This window comes from Triturus cristatus, chromosome 5_2 (assembly GCF_964204655.1).
Source record: "Triturus cristatus chromosome 5_2, aTriCri1.1, whole genome shotgun sequence".
Classification (NCBI taxonomy): Eukaryota; Metazoa; Chordata; class Amphibia; order Caudata; family Salamandridae; genus Triturus; species Triturus cristatus.
The window spans coordinates 815,888,216-815,911,922 of record NC_140588.1 but is presented as its reverse complement, the minus strand read 5'-3'; positions in this window follow the sequence as shown (position 1 = coordinate 815,911,922).

Here is a 23,707-nt window from a genome sequence, read left to right as displayed (position 1 = left end):
GTGCAACAACAGTTGATGGAGGCCCACTATAGAAGCCAAAGGCCACAACCTTTAAGCTTATATATGCTATAATATTCCTAAAAGTAGCACACTGAGAGGTTAGGGTTGTGTCATTACCTACATTAATATAAGGCATGAGAAAAAAAAAAAAAAAAAACCCGGGGCATGTGGCTACACAACTGTAAACTCACTCATCTTTTTATTAGAAACATATAGATCGACCTAGGCTGATACAAATTCACGTGGTGTTATTTATAGATGAAAAAGTGAAGAAATAAACCATCTCCTAGCCCACCAAGTATCCAGAAAACAGAAATGAACACTCCAAGACTACCCTCTATCCAGTAAGTAGAGATGATAAGTGTCCATTGACAATCCAGCGCTTACCAAAAATTCGTATCTCCACGGAGGGTCAGACATCCACCCATCCCATCAGGCAGCCGTGGGACCTCCAATGGGAGAGTCCCATATATATAGTATATCTAATTTGGCGGAAAAGGTTGCACCTGGTTCGGCCAAGTCCCACCCAAAGTAGCGCGATGAAGGAAATGGTAACAAGATACCGTAAACATGGGCGCCATCTTTAAAAAAAAACGACCGTCAGTAGTTGGTGGTTTGTATGTATCGGGAATGTATTGAGAGTCTAAATTCAGCACGAGTCCCCCCTTCACGGGGGACATTCCTATAAGAACGATGATTGAAAAACATTCGCGAGCCCCCAGCGTTTATGCCAGACATGTGTTAGGAACCCCGTTTAAAAAATAGGCATAACGCGGTATGATGAGTATATTTTGATAGAATGATGAAACCAGAAAGATAAGTGTGTAGGCGGAGACAAAACGAAAAAGAAAGGGATGGTGAAGATAGGTAATTACACCACCTCAGTAAGCGCGATCCCCAGAACCCAAGCGGTGTATTCTTTATTTGAAAGTCGCCATATTGGAATGGTTAAAGGGTATTGAGATGAACATGAATTCGTAAGACAGCGCCGTCATTAAATGCGAAAACAACCTCTGTCAAATAAACAGCATAGCGCGGTGTTGAGAATATATATAACGAAACAAGAGAACCAGTAAACAACCGTATAAGCGCAGATATTAAAGGAAATGAAATTGAATAGACCCTAGCATAGGAACCGCCTGATATAACGGCCGCCATATTGGAATAGTCAAACGTGTCATAAGGGTGTATATGTAACCCGTACTTTGTAACCCCTCCTAAACCCCTCAGTAAGGCAATATCCATTTAGATGGGGATCATTTCAATCAATTCGTAATATATCCCTGAGAGAGGTGTGTTTGTAGGTCTATATTTAAGTTTATTGATTTAAACCATAATTATCAATACATTGCTGTGCCATGGTATACGGGCCAATACTTAGAACTGTTCAAAGGAACAATGTCAACAAGGATCACAAAAGGATAGAAGGAGTCCCAAAATATGTTCAAAAAACATTCATAGGGATCGAAATGTTACCTCTTAACAAGGAATGAAGGCCCTCCATATGGGGGACGCAAATGAATTCATGTTGGGAAAAGTAATGAATCGATGAGAACACCAAAATACACCAAGGATGAAAGTTAGGCCGAAAAAGGACACTGTAAAAGGGTCTGAGTATAAGCGCCCTAGCGGCGGAGAGGGATAATAAAGATATATATGGGGGGGTAAAAGTAATGTTGCAAAAAACCACAATGACAACCAAATTGTAATTACAATCTGGATCAGAGAATGTAACATATAAAGAGGGGTGCCCCTTGACACTGTAAATCAGATCCAGATTTTCGAAACACATACACAAAACCCCTGCAGGGAAACATGTGGATATACCCCTCTTACATTGATCATAAAAGGGGAAATATAACCAGTATAATACTACCCAAGTGTGTGTTCCCTAGTCTTTTGTAATGCTGAGTTAGGAGTGTCTCAAGAATGTATATAAGAGGTCTGAGGGCATTAGAGAAAATAGTGCATCTCTGATTCACTATTATGTCCCATCTCGACACAGCGGAGTTTACAAATCCAGCCGGCCTCGTTCCTTCTTAAGGCAAGTTCCCTGTTTCCTCCTCGGGGTGACACTGGTATATGGTCTATGCCAAGGAACCATAGTTCATTGGACTTGTGTAGTTTTTCTTGGAAATGGAGAGTAAGGGGGTATCTGGAGTCACCGTTGTTTATTGCTCTTTGGTGTTCCTGTATTCGGATCCTAAGTTCCCTTTTGGTACTGCCCACATATATTTTGTTACAGGGACATCCTAGAATGTATGTAACAAATGTGGTTCTACATGTTATGATGTGTCTGATCTCGTATGTCCTTTCAGTGTTAAATTGGAAAGTACGCATTCTATTTTTTCCTATTTTGCAGACACAACATTTAGTACAAGTGTAGAAACCCCCTTGGCCCTCTCTCATCCAGTTAGAATTATTCGACGACCTAATCAAGCTAGGGCAGAGCATATTTCTCAGGCTTTGACCGCGTCTGTAAGTGATTCTGGGGTTTCGTGTGATCGAGTCCCTGAGGCCCGGGACATCCTCTAGGAGTCTCCAATGTTTGCGGAGGATATTATAGATCCTACTGCTGTCTCTGTTATACCCTGTAACCAAAGCCACGGGTAAGTTTTCCCCCCTCCTTGTGCGTGGAGTTCTCTCTTCTAGTGTCTTCTCGCGTTTGATGTTCAGTGCCCTCTTCTCTGTTCTGTTCATAAGGGTCACGGGATAACCCCTAGCCAGGAATCTTTTCTTGGTTTCTGTAATGTGGTGTATGAAAGAGTCTTGGGTGCTACAGATCCTTCTCATTCTTACCATCTCCCCGAAAGGGATATTATTTACCACGTGTCGGGGGTGGGCGCTTTCAAAGTGTAAAACACTATTACAGGCGGTGTTTTTTCGATGGACTGTGCTGTGGATCACATTGTTCTTCACGAAAAATTGGATGTCTAAGAAATCTATTTTCTCCTTATTCCAATTCAAAGTGAACTTCACATTATATGGGTTATCATTGAGATAGGTGTAATATTCCAAGAGGTCTGGGACAGGTCCATTCCAGATGATGATAACATCGTCGATGTACCTGCCCCAGAACAAAACATGTTCAGTCCATGTGGCAGAGTGTCTACCCCAGGCATGCACCCGCTCATACCAGCCCATGAAAAGGCCGGCATAAGCGGGCGCAAACCTGGACCCCATGGCTGTGCCCTGCACCTGCTGATACCACCTGTTGTCATGGAGAAAATAGTTTTTGGACAGAATTATATCTGTCATCTCCATGAGCATATCATTGTGAGCCAGGTGGTCAGCCGTCCTCTGACCCAAATAAAATTCCAAGGCCCTGACACCAAACTCCTTCTTTATGCAGGTATAGAGGCTGGTTACGTCCAATGTGACAAAAGTCATGGAATCCTGCCACTCCAATCCCTCAAATTTGGAAAGAATATCCTTGCTGTCCTTGATGTAAGCCGGAAGTCTCTGTACCAAGGGTTGCAGAAAGCCATCCACATATTGCGACAGCCTCTCAGTGGGGGAATTGATCCCAGCGATTATGGGTCGCCCTGGTGGAAACGGACCACCCTTGTGAACCTTCGGTAGGACATAGATGCATGGAAATGTGGGCTCCACGACTGTCAAATATCTATGTTCCTTTTCATCCAGGAGCCCTATTTCCCGCCATTCGAAAAGTCTGTTGTTGATATAACCACACAGTTGTTTAATGGGGTTAGCAGTTAATCTCGTGTAACATGTTGTATCCGAAAGTTGTCTCTCTATCTCACTCATATAGTCTGTTTTTTCCATGACGACCACATTGCCCCCTTTGTCGGCCTCTCGAATGACCAATGTGGGGTTTGCTTTTAGTTCCTTGAGAGCCTGTTTCTCGGCCAGAGATAGATTAAATGTTGTTGTATTATTTTTGGTGTGTGTAGCCTTCATGTTATGTAAGTCGTGGCATACCCTACTATGAAAGATATCAATATTGGGATGTGTCCCTATTGGTATGAACTTAGATTTCTCTTTAAGGTTGCTGTTTACACTTAGATCTTCCGTCAAGTCAAGTTCAATACGTAAATCCTCCGTATCTATTTCTGTCTCAAATTCAATCGAGAGCATAGCTTTGAGGGCATTAAATTCTGAAACCGTTTGTTCAACATGAGGTTGTTCGGAATTAGTTTCCACACGTGGAGGCAAAGAGTTTGCAAAATGATCTTTTAATTTCAGGTGACGTACAAATTTATACACATCAACAAAAATGTCAACATCATTCCCTGTTTGTGTCGGGCAAAACCCAAGTCCCTTACCGAGAACCGACATTTCATTATCAGTTAAAGTGTGGAATTTATCGAAGAATAAAAGTGAATCTTTTGTAAAAACATAAAAACTGCTTATGAATTTGATTTTGATTTAATCTATAGTTTTAAAAGTGGTGCATTTGGTTTGGTAATTGTAAGTGCATGAGTTAGTGCCTGGGTAATTGCATCAGCACATGGGTAGTGACTGAATGATTAGAGTACTGCAAGAAGAGTGCATGCTGGATTTATAAGTGCGTGGGTTTCGGCGCTGTGATTGGATAAGTACATGGTGCTGGATGGGTGATTGGAGGGGTGCATGGGAAGTGACAGGGAGATAACTGGACTGCATTGCTAGTGCTCAAGGGATTGTAGAAGTGCATGAGTTAGTGCCTGGGTAATTGCATCAGCACATGGGTAGTGACTGGATGATTACAGTACTGCAAGGACAGTGTATGGTGAATTTATAAGTGCTTGGGTTTTGGCAGAATGATTAGATAAGGACATGGTACTAGCTGGGTGATTAGAGGAGTGCATAGGCAGTGACAGTGAGATGGCTGGACTGCATGGGTAGTGGTCAGGGGATTGTATCAGTGAATGTGCTACTACCTGGGTCATTGCATGAGTACATGGGTAGTGACAAGATGTTTACACAGCTGCAAGGAGAGTACTTGGATGAATTTATAAGTGCTTGGGTATTGGCGTAGTGATTGGATAAATACATGATACTGGTTGGGTGATTTGAGGAGTGCCTGGGTAGTGACAGGGCGATGGCTGAACTGCATGGGTACTACCTGGGTAATTGAAGGAGTGAACGAGTAGTGTCTTGGTGGTTAGAGGACTGCATGGGTAGTGCACAGGAAATTGTACAAGTGCATGTGCCAGTGCTTGGGTCATTGCATGAGTACATGGGTAGTGACTGGATGATTAGACTGCTGTAAGGAGAGTACTTGGATGAAGTGCTTGGGTATTGGCGTAGTGATTGGATAAGTACATGGTACTGGCTGAGTGATTGGAGGAGTGCATGGATAGTGATAGGGCGATGGCTGGACTGCATGGGTACTACCTGGGTAATTGAAGGAGTGAATGAGTAGTGTCTTGGTGTTTAGAGGACTGCATGGGCAGTGCACAGGAAATTGTAGCAGTGCATGTGTTAGTGCCTGGGTCATTGCATGAGTACATGGGTAGTGACTGGATGATTATAGCATTGCAAGGAGAGTGCATGGTGAATTTATAAGTGCTTGGGTTTGGCGCAGTGATTGGATAAGGACATGGTGCTGGCGGAGTGATTGAAGAGTGCACAGGGAGATTACTGAATTGCATAACTAGTGCTCAGGAGATTGTAGATGTGCATGAGTTAGTGCTTGGGTCATTGCATGAGTACATGGGTAGTGACTGGATGATTAGAGTACTGCTAGGAGAGTGCATTGTGAATTTATAAGTGCTTGGGTTTTGGCGCTGTGATTGGATAAGCACATGGTGCTGGATGGGTGATTGGAGGAGTGCATGGGAAAAGACAGGGAGATTACTGGACTGCATAGCTAGTGCTCAAGGGATTGTAGAAGTGCATGAGTTAGTGCCTGGGTAATTGCATGAGTACATGGGTAGTGACTGGATGATTAGAGTACAGCACGGAGAGAGTATGGTGAATTTATAAGTGCTTGGGTTTTGGCGGAATGATTAGATAAGGACATGGTGCTGGCTGAGTGATTAGAGGAGTGCATAGGCAGTGACAGTGAGATGGCTGGACTACATGGGTAGTGGTCAGGGGATTGTACAAGTGCATGTGCTAGTGCCTGGGTCATTGCATGGGTACATGGGTAGTGACAAGATGATTAGACTGCTGTAAGGAGAGTACTTGGATGAAGTGCTTGGGTATTGGCGTAGTGATTGGATAAGTACATGGTACTGGCTGGGTGATTGGAGGAGTGCATGGATAGTGATAGGGCGATGGCTGGACTGCATGGGTACTACCTGGGTAATTGAAGGATTGAATGAGTAGTGTCTTGGTGGTTAGAGGACTGCATGGGCAGTGCACAGGAAATTGTAGCAGTGCATGTGTTAGTGCCTGGGTCATTGCATGAGTACATGGGTAGTGACTGGATGATTATAGCATTGCAAGGAGAGTGCATCGTGAATTTATAAGTGCTTGGGTTTTGGCGCAGTGATTGGATAAGGACATGGTGCTGGCGGAGTGATTGAAGAGTGCACAGGGAGTGACAGGGAGATTACTGCATTGCATAGCTAGTGCTCAGGGGATTGTAGAAGTGCATTAGTTAGTGCCTGGGTCATTGTATGAGTACATGGGTACTGACTGGATGGTTAGAATACTGCAAAGAGAGTGCATGGTTAATTTATAAGTGCTTGGGTTTTGATGCAGTGATTGGATTAGGACATGGGACTAGCTAGGTGATTGGAGGAGTGCTCATGGAGAAACAGGGAGATTACTGAAGTGCATAGCTAGTGCTCAAGGGATTGTAGAAGTGCATGAGTTAGTGCCTGGATCATTGCATTAGTACATGGGTAGCGACAGAATGATTAGAGTACTGTAAGAAGAGTGGATGGTGAATTTATAAGTGTTTGGCTTTTGGTGCAGTGATTGGATAAGGACATGGTGCTGGCGGAGTGATTGAAGAGTGCACAGGGAGCGACAAGTTGATTACTGAATTGCATACCTAGTTCTCAGGGGATTGCAGAAGTGCATTAGTTAGTGCCTGGGTTATTGTATGAGTACATGGGTACTGACTGGATGATTAGAGTACTGCAAGGAGAGTGCATGGTTAATTTATAAGTGCTTCGGTTTTGACGGAATGATTAGATAAGGACATGGTGCTGGCTGGGTGATTAGAGGAGTGCATAGGCAGTGACAGTGAGATGGCTGGACTGCATGGGTAGTGGTCAGGGGATTGTACCAGTTCAAGTGCTAGTGCCTGGGTCATTGCATGAGTACATGGGTAGAGACAAGATGTGTTCACAGCTGCAAGGAGAGTACTTGGATGAATTTATAAGTGCTTGAGCATTGGCGTAGTGATTGGATAAATACATGATACTGGCTGGGTGATTGGAGGAGTGCATGCGTAGTGACAGGGCGATGGCTGGACTGCAAGGGTACTACCTGGGTAATTGAAGGAGTGAACGAGTAGTGTCTTGGTGGTTAGAGAACTGCATGGGTAGTGCACAGGAAATTGTAGCAGTGCATGTGTTAGTGCCTGAGTCATTGCATGAGTACATGGGTAGTGACTGGATGATTAGAGTACTGCAAGGAGAGTGCATCGTGAATTTATAAGTGCTTGGCTTTTGGCGCAGTGATTGGATAAGGACATGGTGCTGGCGGAGTGATTGAAGAGTGCACAGGGAGGGACAAGGAGATTACTGAATTACATAGCTAGTGCTCAGGGGATTGCAGAAGTGCATGTGTTAGTTCCTGGGTCATTGAATGAGTACATGGGTAGTGACTGGATGATTAGAGTACTGCAAGGAGAGTGCATGGTGAATTTATAAGTGCTTGGGTTTTGGCGCAGTGATTGGATAAGGACATGGTGCTAGTGGAGGGATTGAAGAGTGCACAGGGAGTGACAGGGGGATTACTGAATTGCATAGCAAGTGCTCAGGGGATTGTAGAAGTGCATGAGTTAGTGCCTGGGTCATTGCATGAGTACATGGGTAGTGACTGGATGATTAGAGTACTGCAAGGAGAGTGCATTGTGAATTTATAAGTGATTGGGTTTTGGTGCAGTGATTGGATAGGGACATGGGACTGGCTAGGTGATTAGAGGAGTGCTAGGTGATTAGAGGAGTGCGCAGGGAGACACTGGAAGATTACTGAACTGCATAACTAGTGCTCAAGGGATTGTAGAAGTGCATGAGTTAATGCCTGGATCATTGCATGAGTACGTGGGCAGTGACTGGTTGATTAGAGTACTGCAAGAAGAGTGCATGGTGAATTTATAAGTGCTTGGGTTTTGGCACTGTGATTGGATAAGTACATGGTGCTGGATGGGTGATTGGACGAGTGAATGGGAAGTGACGAGGTGATTGCTGGACTGAATGAGTACTACCTTGGTAATTGAAGGTGTGAATGAGCAGTGTCTAGGCAGTCAGAGTATTGTATGGGAAGTACACAGGTGATTGTAGCAGTGCATGTGTTAGTGCCTGGGTCATTGAATGTGTACCTGGGTAGTGACTGGATGATTAGAGTGCTGTAAGGAAAGTGCACGGTGAATTTATAAGTGCTTAGGTTTTGGCGCAGTGATTGGATAAGGACATGGTGCTGGCGGAATGATTGGAAGAGTGCATAGGGAGTGACAGGGAGATTACTGAACTGTATAGGTAATGCTTAAGGGATTGTAGAAGTGGATGAGTTAGTGCCTGGGTCATTGCATGAGTACATGGGTTGTGACTGGATGATTAGAATACTGTAAAGAGAGTGCATGGTAAATTTATAAGTGCTTGGGTTTTTGCGCGGTGACTGGATAAGGAAATAGGAATGTCTGGGTGATTGGAGGAGTGCATAGGTAGTGAAAGGGAGATTACTGGACTGCATAGCTAGTGCTCAAGGGATTGTAGAAGTGCAAAAGTTAGTGACTGGGTCAATGCTAGAGTACATGTGTGGTGACAGGATGATTAGAGTACTGTAAGTAGATTGCATGGTGAATTTATAAGTGCTTGGGTTTTGGCACATTGATTGGATACGTACATGGGACTTGCTAGGTGATTGGAGGAGTGCATAGGTAGTAACAAGGAGATTACTGAACAGCATAGCTATTGCTCAAGGGATTGTAGAAGTGCATGAATTAGTGCCTGGGTCATTGCATGAGTACATGGGTAGTGACTGGATGATTAGAGTACTGCAAGGAGAGTGCATTGTGAATTTATAAGTGCTTTGGTTTTGGTGCAGTGATTTGATAAGTACATGGGACTTGCTAGGTGATTGGAGGAGTGCATAGGGAGTAACAAGGAGATTACAGAACAGCATAGCTATTGCTCAAGGGATTGTAGAAGTGCATGAATTAGTGCCTGGGTCATTGCATGAGTACATGGGTAGTGACTGGATGATTAGAGTACTGCAAGGAGAGTGCATTGTGAATTTATAAGTGCTTTGGTTTTGGTGCAGTGATTTGATAAGTACATGGGACTGGATAGGTGATTGGAGGAGTGCGCAGGGAGTAACAGGGAGATTACTGAATTGTATAGGTAGTGCTCAAGGGATTGTGGAAGTGGAGGAGTTAGTGCCTGTGTCATTGCATGAGTACATGGGTAGTGACTGGATGAATACTGTAAGGAGAGTGCATGGTAAATTTATAAGTGCTTGGGTTTTGGTGCAGTGATTGGAAAAGGACATAGAAGTGTCTGGGTGATTGGAGGAGTGCATAGGTAGTGACAGGGAGATTACTGGACTGTATAGCTAGTGCTCAAGGGATTGTAGAAGTGCAAGAGTTAGTGCCTGGATCATTGCTAGAGTACATGTGTGGTGACAGGATGATTAGAGTACTGCAAGTAGAGTGCATGGTGAATTTATAAGTGCTTGGGGTTTGGCACATTGATTGGATAAGTACATGGGACTGGGTAGGTGATTGGAGGAGTGCATAGGTAGTAACAGGGAGATTACTGAACAGCATAGCTATTGCTCAAGGGATTGTAGAAGTGCATGAGTTAGTGCCTGGGTCATTGCATGAGTACATGGGTAGTAACTGGATGATTAGAGTACTGCAAGGAGAGTGTATGGTGAATTTATAAGTGCTTGGGTTTTGGCTGAAAGATTAGATAAGGACATGATGGTGGCTTGGTGATTGCAGAAGTGCATATGTAGTAACAGGGAGATTACGGAACTGTATAGGTAGTGCTTAAGGGATTGTAGAAGTGCGTGAGTTAGTGCCTGGGTCATTGCATGAGTACATGGGTAGTGACTGGATGATTAAAGTACTGCAAGGAGAGTGAACGGTGAATGTATAAGTGCTTGGATTTCGGCGCAGTGATTGCATAAGTACATGGGACTGGGCAGGTGATTGGAGGAGTTCATAGGTGGTAACAAGGAGACTACTGGACTTTTTAATTAAAGTTTCCAATGTTCTTCCATCTGCTCTACAATGTCGTATCATTAAAATGATATTTTGTCCAAATCTTTCTATCAATAATGTCGATAACATTTCTGATTTGCACTGACTACACTCCATATTTTGATTAGCTGATTTAACTAATTTGTTAAAAGACACTGTTTTACAATCTGATATTGTCAAATATATGAATCTTTCAGTGTCTATGTTAGTGGTAGAAGTAAACGTACAATATTCACATACATGTTCCCATCTGTAGCGAAGTCCAAACAAATTTTCAATTTGTATTCCTTCATCTTCCAATACTGCAAGCATAAACATAAGAAACTCGTGAGCTTATTGCTGTACATTCTGTGTAAATTGTGAAGAACCAGAACATATATCCAGAAGATTCCGCATGCCAGAAACATTTTGTATTTTAGTTTTATGAGTTCTCAAGTTTTCAAAAATTCAATGCAACAAGGAACAAAACCTTTTTTCTTGATTCACCATAATTTGTTGTTGGAGATTTTCTAGAAAAAATGAGACGTTCACAACTACATTAGCATAGCAATTGATACCTAAACTATTTTCAAACTGATATCCTACAATCTCTTCAACAGTGTCCTTTTTCTTTTTGTTTGGAATCTCAACATCCTCTTGATTTTTTTCTACTTTCCAACCTCACTACAGAGATTCTCATGTGTTTGTTTTCGACCTACTACACGCTTTTCATATACAGGATATTCACCTAAGTTGGGAGCATACAGTCTTCTTAACCGATTATACTCTTGTCGACAATTTGCATCTGCACTAATCTTTCTCTCATCAAAATCAACCAAATACAATCCAGATATAGTTCTGACTTGGGACAATGCAACGTATGACATTCCCTCTTTAAGCACGGTAATTCCAATGTTTACCAAAGCACTGTCTACACTTAAACCTTGAGATTTATGAATGGTCACTGCATATACTAAAGAAAGAGGAAACTGTTTTCTACTAACATACAAATCTTTAACAAGCAATAAACTAACAGAACAACGTCCAATCTGTTTTACTTCTTCAATCTGATCAAATTTAATCTTCAAAAATGAAATTCCATCTCTATTTTGATAGTTAACAAAATCAACAACTTTTCCCATTGCTCCATTTACTAAACCTTTTTCCACATCTAAATTACGCAGTAAAATTACCCAACAGTTTTTACATGCATATACATTCTTTTCTAAACCAGCAATCTTAGATATTGATTCCAATTTTGTTTTTAATTTTTCTGACAAAATAATAGTAATTCCTTCGTGCCCTATTTTATCAAAGGCTGCTATTTTTATCATGTGCTGTTTTCTAGCTTCAAAAGTTCTTCATTGAATGTAGAACACTCTCCCAGTGCTGGCATTAGGCAGATACAGCTTTATTTTCTCAAATTGTTTTGTATATTATTTCCGGAGCAACATTTTCATTTGAAAACAAGTTTGTAATTAGCAGACTTTGCAAAGCTTCTTTACCATGTTCTGTCAATACACCATTTCCTATATCTTGAAGAAGGCTTCTATAATCTTCATCACTTGCCTGTCGCATATTTTTAATAAGTTCTTTGTATTCAAAATACGACCAAATGTTCAGATTTCCAATACTTCCCAAAGATTGTATGGTGTCTTCATGCACAAGTGTTTTAAAATCTGGTTGCCCCTTTACAGGAGTAAGTTGCAGTAGATCGCCGAAAACTATCACATGTTTTCCTCCAAATAACACATCGTATTCTGTTTTTAAAATTTGCTGCATTCTTAAATGCACAAAGGCAAGCATTAAGTTTGAAACTATGCTCACCTCATCAATAATCAGAAGTTTCATTTTTTTTAGTACTCTTGAAACTTCCAAATAAGCTTCTCCAGAAAGCTTGTGATATTCCAACTTGTTTTCATGTTCGACAGGTAACATTAGTAAATGATGTAAGGTAATCCCTTTAATGTTGTGTGCTGCTAACCCAGTTGGAGCAGTTACAACACAAGATAAATGTGATTCAGTGGTTTTCTGTAAATAACTGGTCAAAACTTTAATCAAGAAACTTTTTCCTGAACCAGCTTGACCACTGATATACATTTGAATGGGTTTAAAAGATGTGCAGTTGCATTCTTTTTTTTTCATGAAGTAAACCATGGTCAATCTGTTGTGTCACTTGCTGTTTCCACTACACTCATGGCGATTTCTGCTTCACTTTCAAGAATTGGTTCTCCTAGTGGATCTTGACTCAGTGGAGCAGAACTTTGACTATCTTGAGAACTGTCTCTAGCAATCACAGCTGCAATACTAGCTTCCTGTTCAATTTCCTCAGACAACATTTGGAGACAATTTGGAAAAACTGTGCATTCAATGTTATCTTTAAAAACATTAAAATAATCTTCATAGCACTGAAAATCCCCAAATTTTTCTAGTTCCGTACGCCAAGGCTTGAAGAGTTGCAGAAGTGCTAAGTAGTGAAATTCCCTTTTATCAGGAGTATCACAACTCAGTTTCCTGTGAATAATCAGATTTCCTTTACTATATTTCACCAAAAATCCTTCTGAACCAATCACTGCATATTTTTCTTCATTTATGTTCTCTGTAATATTTCTCTTAAAACTGCAATATTGCAGCACTTCATAGAGACATATGTTTTCAAGATGAGGACTTCTAGTTGGATAGTTCATATCCAACATGTTTATTTTAACAATATCTGTGCTTTCCGTTTCCTTTAATGCTAAATATTCGATTTCTTGTATAGATTTAAGTACTCGATTTCATGTTGCAGCAAGACCTAGACAAACCCACATGATTCCTCTTGACTTTAAATATAAACTTGCAGAGGACAACCGATCCAAAAATTGATAGGATCCAATCTCTCGATGGGATAGCATCTTCAAACTAAAGCTGTGCAATTTATTACTAAGAGTCTTCTTGTGGGAAATTTATTCCCACATTTCTTTCAACTCCATCTTTTCAGATTTTGTTATGTTTGACTTTACATACTGAGTAACAGCAATGGAATTATCGACAACATACTGGATATCCATATTGTCATTCCACATCGACAAAATAACTGGATTATAATCATTAATATACTTTGATTGTTCACTTCTTTTTAAATTGTATGTATTTTTTTGAGATTTTCTAGTGATAGTATGCCTCACTGCTGACATGAAATTGTTGACTCTCCCTTTGGATATTACTGGATGGGGAAAACCAAAACGACATTTGGTATAAAACTTTTCCTTTGACTTGTATTTCTGTCGACAGTATTTGCCACATCGATGAGTTTGAAACCATAAAACTTATTGCCTTAAGGTGTTTTCTTCTCTTGTTTTTGGTATAGCACATGTAACATAGTCTTCAATAAAAGATAAAACAGTCTCATCCGCATCACTTCCAAATTTGGGTGCATCCTTGATCCATAAAAGCATATGTATATGAGTAGCACCTCTAGCTTGATACTCCTTTCTCCAAGAGAAATCAATAAATTTTCCAAGGGGAGGATTGTTTTTATTGCAGATAAAAGACATCATAGCTTGAAACCTATGATTAAAATATCTGCACACATTTAAAACATCCAAAGAACACAGTTTTCCAGGTGTGTTGAATTGAATGTTTTTAATATTTGAATTTACTTCTCGAAGAAATTCAAGTAAATCGTCCCATGCATAGTCAGCACAGCTTAGCGTAACAAACCACATAGGAGTTCCTAAGTTCCTTAACATACATTTAAGTTCTCAATGACGACGATACCAATACTCATTAGTACCACGTTGACATCAAATTAATAAATTGAGAGTCTAAATGATCATCTCTCTGATGTCCTTTGTCCATAAGTTCCTTTACAGAAACATTTTGAAGATGAACTCCTGTTTTTAATATGTGGTTGACTGCATATGAAAGTCCAGACAAGTCACTTTCAAACAAAAGATGAAATATATATGGGATACATTGTCAAAATCTTGGATCTTTTGAGTACAATCTTGTTGTCCGACATTCTGATGCGGGAATCTGTACTGGTCGTTCATCATATAGTCCACCTTTTCCAGTGGGGAAGAGCTGTGGAAAACAGATTCCAAACTTTTTTCCCAAACACACATGGGAGTCCCTTTCACTTTCTTCATTTGGAATAATTCAATAGTATTTCCCATCACTTCTTTGGAATGTAAAGGATGTAGACTATAATGTTCATAAATTTCTTCACTTTTGGACATGTCCACTTTTTCAATTTGGCCACCTGATATTTCGCTATCATCCCCTAAAACTATTTTTTCTTCTTCCACATATACATTTTTTTTGTAATTATTGTGTTTTATGAGATATATCATATCCTTTTGCACTTTGCTCACATCTACTAATTCTTGCCATATTTTTGCACTCTTCGTAGGAATACCATTAACTAGAATAACTACAGGTTCAGTTCGTCTTTTTCTACACCAATAGTTTCAATATTTTTCTTTAAATCTAAGGTAAATATAACTCTCTTCCTTTTAATCCTCTCTGTAAATCTGTGGGAGGCAACTTACCTGTTTTAGGCTCCATACGAACAATAGCCTGAAACGGGTGCACAGATTGAATCAGAATGGACTCATAAGTATTGAAATCTACCAGCTCTGGGTGAATACCTACCAACTCTAGGTTATTATATACAGCTCTAGCTGGCATTTCATTATCCTCTAATTTGGGATAACTTATCATTGTTTTCTTTTTCACTTTTTAAATACAGATCAACATTCCTAGTTTGATTTTTATAGTGAGTTTGTCGACAACAAACACAAACATAATTTGGTATTTCACAACAAATTACCTTAAACTTTGTAATTTCTTCTTCAAACTTCTCAGTACTACTATCAACAGAACACCGTGGAACCTCCAACAATGTCACCTTCAAATACACAGCCAGTGTGCATGATTCCTCCATCCTCCGACAGTCCATCAGCAACCAGCGTTCCCAGGATGGCACAAAGGGAAATGCACAGCCCCTTGGCAAGTTCCAAATGAACAACCCACTCACCTCAACTCCACAACCATACAAATCACAACTCTGGAAATGCACACGTCATAAAATCACAACCAACATGCACAACAACATGCCCACCCACCAGACACGACAGAACAGCTCACAATGGTTACCTGGCCAAGCCGTGAACATGAGCCATCAACGACATGGAACCTCAGCCACACAACAGCCGAATGTGGGGAGAGGTGGCAAACAGGCATGTGTGAAGGATGCAGTAGTACCTTTTGTAAAGTACACAATGCCAAGAGTGGCGGAGATGTGCTGGACAGCCCACAGTAGGCGACACACACCCATATCCATGCTGACACATGAAGTGAAGTGGATAGTGGACGCAACCATGTCACCATAGCCAGTGGGGAACCTCAAGTAAATCTTGCCTGTTACGCCCCTCCAGGTGTGACAGGAGTGGGATGGCCCGGCGTACACCACACCAGCGTAGGGGTGTGAATAAGTAGCACATAGCCCTGGGCGTGGTCCTTTTCCAGAAAGCCCAAAGTCTCTGCCAGGGCTGCACCTCTCACCCCGCCTCGAGGCCGAAGCCATCCTCTAGAGTGGAGTTGCCAGCGAAGCTGTGCGCCTGCCAGACCACAAACCCGTCAGGCCCGCCCCTGCGCAGCCAGGCCTCACTGATCACCTGCCGACACCGGCGTGTGTCAAGGAGGGCCCACCACGTTCCGGCTCAAGCTCCAGGCCCGAGTCCCGCGACCTTGGCATCCTCCACAGACCATCACGACCTCCACGACACGGGCCCGCTTGAGTCCTTTTTTCTTTGTCGTACTCTACTGCCACCTCAGGCCTACTCCTCGGCTCAGTAGATACCATGTGTGAAACTGTGTCCTGAATCATGACGGCAGTGACCCCAAATCCGGGCCACTGGCGACAGCACCAGACTCCCTTCGATCAGTGAGGCGTAGTTCCATATGGGCTTCTTGTGACACATGATGCCACTAACCCTGTTCAACGCCAGCCGACGACACGTGATGCCACTAACCCTGCACAACGCCAGCCGTGACACATGGTGCCACTAACCCTGTTCAAAGCCAGCCGGCGACACGTGGTGCCACTAACCCTGTTCAACACCAGGCAGTGACACGTGGTGCCACTAACCCTGTACAATGCCAGTCAGCGACATTGTGGTGCCACTAACCCTGTTCAACGGCAGCTGGCGACACGTGGTGCCACTAACCCTGTACCATGCCAGCCGGCGACACGTGGTGCCACTAACCCTGTACAATGCCAGACGGAGACACGTGGTGCCACTGAACCTGAACTATGTAGGCCGGTGGGGCCATCCAACCTATGCCGGCGACACTCGGTGAATGGGCCATGCTGACCGCTGCCTCAGGTCTACACCACGGTCAGTTAGGTCAGACATTTGGAACTGAACATCGGTCATTCAAAAGGCAGAATACATGTCATCGCATGCACGGAGAGGCGTAAGAGGATGACGCGGTGACTGTGGGCCACTGCTGATCGCTGCCTCCAGCCTACAATGCAGTCCAGTAGGTCACAGAATCTTCATTTTGCAATGGCTGAGTTCATATCAGCGTACCGGCATCATTGCCGACAGCATCCCCTCTCAACCCCGGTGCCACAAAGTCTGTTCCCCGAAAATCATAGACACTCTCTGGTCGAACTTTGGTGGCGTCTGAGCCTATGGCCTAGGGGGAAGTTTTAATCCTCATGTAGCTGATACCTAATTGGTGGTGGCAATGAGGCTGTCTCATTCCACTCCTCCATTTGCTGCTTCTGGATCAAATCAAACCTTTCGACGTCATGCCCTGGAGGACACCTTCCACTGTCCCCCAATACCCTCTGCAACATACACCTCGGACAAAGATGGTGACCCGCTTAGGTCGCATGGCCCATCTGACTGCACCGCAAGTCACCGTCCTGTGGCTTGGTGCCTGAGCTGGCCGCTGTGCATCTGGGGCCACTTACTCTGTGCAAGTCAGGTCCGGTACCCCTTCTTCTGAGATATTGGATGGCCCCTGAAGTGCTGGCCTTGGGGTCATCAACACCATTTCTCTTGGGGCCCTGCGCTGTTCGCAGCCTCGGGGCCCAACAGCGTCCCACCAGGGCTCACACATCAAATCGAGTCCTGACCGGCCCGCATGTGGCATAACTGCAGGAGGCACATGCCACCTCCGCAAGGACCACCTCCAACAGCCATCTGCCAGAGTCGAAACAGTGGTCCTGACAGACTTGCAGAATTGCTCACACCTGTTCTGGATGCCATCATCGACCTGATTCCCTGCTAAAAACTCCAGGTGCCAGTGACTCAGTGCACCACAGGCCATTGTCCGTTACTGATTGAATTATGAGCTGTGGAGAGGTTGCGCAGCTATGTCACCTCAAACAGTGTGGGGGCCCTGAGACATTGATGGGGGAGATGATGCAGGTATGACAGACCTCACTGCATCTGCATCAGGTGTCTGTCTGAGGGACACTGTTAGACCTGGCACCATTGGCGTGGGTCTCCATTCCATTTTTTTGCTGTTGCCTCATGTGTTTTTGTTGGTTATAGATGCTTTGGGCACTTTGCCACTGCTGTTCAGTGCCACAGTGCAAGTGCTTCCTATAGTAAATTGATGTATGAATTAGTGACTCCATGATTGGCTTTATTGGTTTACTTGTCAGACCCTAGTACAATGCACTGCGTGTGCCCAGGGCTTGTAACCAATGCTGCTGGTGGGCTTGCAGCACTGATTGTGCCGCCCACCGGAGCAGCTTATAAAGTGTGTCTCAGGTCTGCCATTGCAGAGCCTGTGTGCAGTCTGGTACTGCCATGCTGACTGGGCAAATGCACCCACTTGCCAGTTCCTAAACCTTCCCTTTTATTCATATTATTCACCCCTATGGTAGGCCCAAGGGCAGGGTGCATTGTAGGTAAAAGGTAGGACATGCCCTGGTGTGAGTGGCATGTCCTAATAGTGAATTACAACCATTTTCGTTTTTCACTATTGCAAGGCTACCTGTTCTCCATAGGCCAGAATGGGCAGTTTGGTTATTACATTTTATATTCCTAACTGACCCAGGGAACATTGTAGAAATTTGAGTTTAGTATGCCTGAACTATAAAATACATCTTTTAGTGAAGTTGGTTTTAACATTCTGTGTTTGAAAATGCCACTTTTAGAAAGTAGGCATTTTCTGGTCTAACCATCCAAACCTGCCTCTGCTAGGTTGTGAATTCCTTGTCTGGAGTTTGAGTGACAGGGCTGGGGGATTCCAGGAGACAGGGTGGGTCAGCTCAGTGGTGAATAGAGAGATCTGCATCTAGATGGGAGGGAGGAGTTGCACCTGGGACCTGAATAGGGCTGGGCCTTCCCTCCACAATATTGGCTCCACAACCTGTGGTGTGTCCGATGTCCCTGCCCTGCACTGTGAAAGGAAAGAAGTCGACATGTCAATAAAGTGCTCCAGGACTGACCAGAACTGGTTTGGACTAGGCACAAGCCTCTCTGTCTTCAGAGAACAAAGGGAAAAGGAGTATAAATATTGGGACCCAGACCCAAGAACTTTTGGTCACTTCTGGGAATTAAGACAAACCTTTGCTGAAGGAGGAGACTACCCCTGTGCTGTGTGTTTAGGGGTTGGCCTGCAGTGGTTGCTTCATTGCCAAAGAGAGGAGAAAAGGACTGAGTGTGCTTTCTATCAACTTGAAGAAGAATCTCCAAGGGGTTGAACTAGAGCTTGCCTCCTGCCTGAAGTCTCAGGGATACAAGGCTTCACCAACCAGCTCGCCCCTGAATTCCCTTGCTAGGAACTGAAGTGCCTGCTGTTGTGCTGGGCCTTCTGAGAGACTGCGTGTCGCTGGGAGCTGGAAGTGCGACGCAACAACGAGAAGCGTGTCGCCGCCGCAGCCATCGCATCGCCGAGGAAGTGAGCCGCCGCTGTAATCATCGCATCGCCGAAGTGCGGCGCATCACCGGAGAAGCAGGACGCTGCCACAGAGGTCATCGTCGCATCACTGGAGAAGCGTGTTGCAGGGCCTGTCGCGGCTCCCAAGATCATCGAGTCGCCGCATGGCCATCGGGCGTGTCGCATCACACCAACGTTGTTGCAACCAAGACGCCATTTTGTCGCATCGCACCGGAGAAGAGTATTGCATCGAGGGGCCAGCGTGTCGCATCGCGCCGGAGAGCAGTAACAAACCGACCCAGCAACTCCCCACACAGTAAGGAAGCGAGCATCAACTCCCCTGCGCAGCAGTAAGGAACCGACGTATCCACTCCCATGCGTGTAAGGAACCGATGCATCATCTTCCCCGCAACCCTTTTGTTTTCTTTGCGCTACGCATCTAAGGTACATTGAGAGTAAAGTGTTGCATTTACAACTTGAGAGAACTGAGCTATTTTATAACATTTAAGAGACTATTTTTGAGTACAGTATTGTGGATTTTTGTTGTCTGGTCTTGTGTTAAGTCTATATAAAAATACCTATTTTTATAATACAACCTGTGCGGTGTCCATTTGTAGTGTTGTCACTGTATTACTGTATGTGTTCACAAATGCTTTACACACTGCCTCTGAGATAAACCTGCCTGCTCGTGCCAAGCTACCAAGGGGGTGAGCAGGGGTTATTTTAGGGATGTAGCCCCTTACCCTGACTAGACGCAAGGGTCCCTATTTGTCACAGGTACCTACCTATGCCAACTAGAGACCCCAAATCTAACAGACACGATCCAAGACTTTTTCTTCACATGGGTGAGCTCATCTCTAGTGTCCCATTCCCAGTGCACTGCAACTCACGGACACTTCTCTTTGCATGCTGACTGGTTTCAAGTGGTTGCCAGCACCAGGCATTCTGTGCGGAACGGCTTACACCCATCCCACACACATCCAACACAGGCGTCACTGTACATGTGGCCCTGCCAATAAAGGGGCCGGGCGCATGTGGCCGTAGCCATAGTATCTGTGTGTGTCCCTGTGGTCTTGTTGTATGCATGAGGGCCCTGTGGCTGATGCCATTACATTTTGCTGTGTACATCGGATGTAGATGTGTCACGGAAGGCAGTGGGTTGGAGCTTGGACATGTAGCTTTGTCATCCCCCACTCAATTCGTAAGGGGAGTGGCCAGGGCCTTCGTGCACAGAGCCAAAGTGGGTGTTTGACTGGAATTTGAGCCCCCGGCCCATGGTTCGGTACTGTGAATGTGCAACTGCATGTGTCTCCATGGCAGTGTGGGTCTCCTTAGTGGGGTGTTGGTGGCCCCTGAAGGGTGATGGACACCTATGTATGTGTCCTGGTTTGCATTCCATGGGTTCAGCCCCCACCCACACCTGTTGGGCCACCTCCTTTTGGCATGCAGGAACATGGCATTGGGGTGCGATGTGTGTGTGGGTGAAGTGTTGTGAGCCAGCTGTGCTTGTGGGTGCTTCCTGCTGTGTGGTCTGTTGCAGGCGGGGTGTTCTCCTCTGAGTAGCTTGGCTTTCTGGGTCCTGGTGGGTGGTTGTGTGGGATATCCGTGTGCTGTTGTAGGGCGTCGGTGTCGACGGTGTGGTGGTCCTCTCCGGCATCACTGATGAGTTGTATTCTGTGCTCCGCTGAAGGTGTTGTGTGCCCCTCTGCGATGTGAAGGGGAGGTGCGTATTGACTTTGCGTTGACATATATGTTGGAGCATTGTGCAGGTTTGCATGCTGACTGTATGGCAATGTACATTGTGACTGTTTGGGGGGTGCTGGATTCTTCTGCGGGACAGTGTACATTTGGTCTACATGACGGACGTGATATCGTACGCGTACATTTCCATTTCACAGTTTCCGGCTCTGTCAGATGTAGTAGGCATGTTTCTGTGCTTGTGCGGAGCCAGTTGTGTCCTCTGTTCTGCAGTGTTGGCTATGTGCGTTGTTTCTCGTTGTCGTCAATTTGGACGTGCTGTTCGTGCTATGTGTGTGTGCTGCTGTGTTCAAAGGGGATCGGGCATATAGACCTGGGTGATTGTGGGTATGCAGTGTGCTAGACCTCGTTGTGCCTGTATGCCATTGTTCCCACTCCCACATTCCCCATTCCATGTTGATGTTGTGTCAGGTCCTCTCGAGCTGTGTCCGTACTCCCTACTCCTTGCACCATCTCCACACTGATGACTGTGGCATGGGTTTCCTTCAGCTCCACCGGTGCCGCTGGACTGCCACCTCCTGTCGCCGTTGCTGCCTTTTTGTTGGCAGCGGGTTTGTGCCTGGTTTAGGTAGTCACTTCATGCCAGCACCCATTGGCCTCCTGGATTGGCCTCCTGGGCACTCCGACTGCAATCCAGGTGGTCTGCTAGTGGGTCAGTTGCTGGTAGTGTTCTGTCACCTCCGTGGCGCTGGTCTAGTTTTCCTGTGGTCTGCACCCCGTCTTCCTCTCCCTCTTCTCATTGGCCTTCCCCGACCCCGTTGTTCCTTGCTGGTAATCTGTTGGGGTTGTGGAGTTAAGGTTGAGCCCTTCTCTGTGTCAGGGTGCATCCATGTTGCTACACACTTTGAATTGTTTTTGGTGTATTTTTTCTGTGGTTTTTATAGGGTATAGTTCCGCCAGACGCGTGGGATTTGCAGGCCTGTGGCTGGTTTTTGCTACTTTTTGTGTCGCGGTTGGCCTCATCGCATGTTTTTTTGCGTTCGGGTATTGCATTTATGCTGCGTGGCGTTGATTTTGACGCTGACATTTGGTGTGTTATCTGGTGACTATCGCATGCTACCGCCTTGTTGTGAATCCCACGTTGTCACGGGGTTATTTTCCCACAATGGGCTGTGATATTGAAAGTTGCGTTATGCTACTCTTGCTGTAGTTATCACACGTTCTTGTGAATATACCCCTTAGTATTTTTTACATGTAAAGACCATTGTGTGTTAAAGGCACAACAATCTTGTTTTTATCATAAAACTGTAAGCAAATTTGCATGTTTTAGCGGATGGATCTGACACTGGGAAGCAATCTGAACTTTTATTCTCATAGAATGTAAATGCCTACATCAGGAGCCAATGCTGTTAGTGGTAAAACAAAATTACCTGTTACATTACAAACACCTTTTGGAGGAGCAAGTTCGAATTGCCCGGGGGTGACAAGGGCCTGCGATCACTTGGTAGCTATAAGTAGCTATAAGTGACTCCAGGGCATTGATTCTGCACTACGTTTAGTACAATAATGACATTCTGGTAATTGTAGTTTTAGTTCATTCCAGTTAGTCTATTAGCGTGCAAATTACACCATGCTTTTGCTCATAGCAGCATGACATTTGAAGGATGAACATTTTGTGGTGACATCCTTAGAAAGTTTTGGGCATCTGCACATATTTTTATTTATTTATTTATTTATTTTGATAAATTAAGCATGTGAGAAGCCCTACATCGAAAATTTTCCTGAGTGTCCTGAGCTGTCTACAGGGTCTGTTGCTATTTTGCTAATGTATCTACAAATTGTCCTGTAAATAGTACCATTTAATCACATGTTTTCAAAACTTTATTGAGAATGACCTCCCATAAAAGACTCCAAGGATAATCAGGCCTGCTTGTTAACCCTTGCTCCTTTATTGCAATTTAGGTCCCCAATGTAAGCCCTACCAGTTTAAAATTTCACAAGCTGCCGCTGATCAGGAAATGTCAAACTTAAAAGTACAGGTCCAATCTTTTAATTGCAATGCACCCTGCCTTTGGGCTACCTCAGACTTGACTTTGGGGTGACAAATATGTAATAAAAGCAGGGTTTAAGGAATGTTAAGAGGGTGTATTGCCATGCCCAATTTGCAGTTTAAAAGACTATTCAGGCAGCAATGAAAGGACTTAAGGCTGTTTTTAAGGGCTACTTAAGGGGTGGCAAAATGAGTTCTGCAGGCCCAATAGTAGCATTAAATTAAGAGGCCCTTACTATATGATACACCACTTAACAAGGTCTTCTGAGTAAATTAGCTATGGCCATCTGGTGCAACCCAATTTTATTATGTTTTTATGGAGAGAGCACAAGCACTGGTTGGCAGTAGTAAAGCGCACAGAGTACTAAAGCTAAAAAAAACACAAATCTGCAAAATGGGAGGCAGAAGGCAACACATTTTTGGGATAGACCACCCTAAGGCTGACAGGTCTAACAGGCTTTATAATCTAAATCCAGCACCTTGAGACCCTCACAGGTGAGTAGGTGCGCTTTACCAACCCTTGATTGATTGATTGATTGATTGAAATGATTTATCAGGGTCCAGCTTGTCTAATCATCTTGCTTTTTAGGTCCAGCTATCTCACCAGGACCATGTTGTCAAAAAATTACAATGAAAATACATATACATTCATACATACAGGGTCTTTCGATCAGCCCTCATGTCAATAATAATTTGCCTCCACCACCACAGCATACAGCATGAATAAAGAGTTCAGCTCACTTTTAGCCATTAGCTATCTC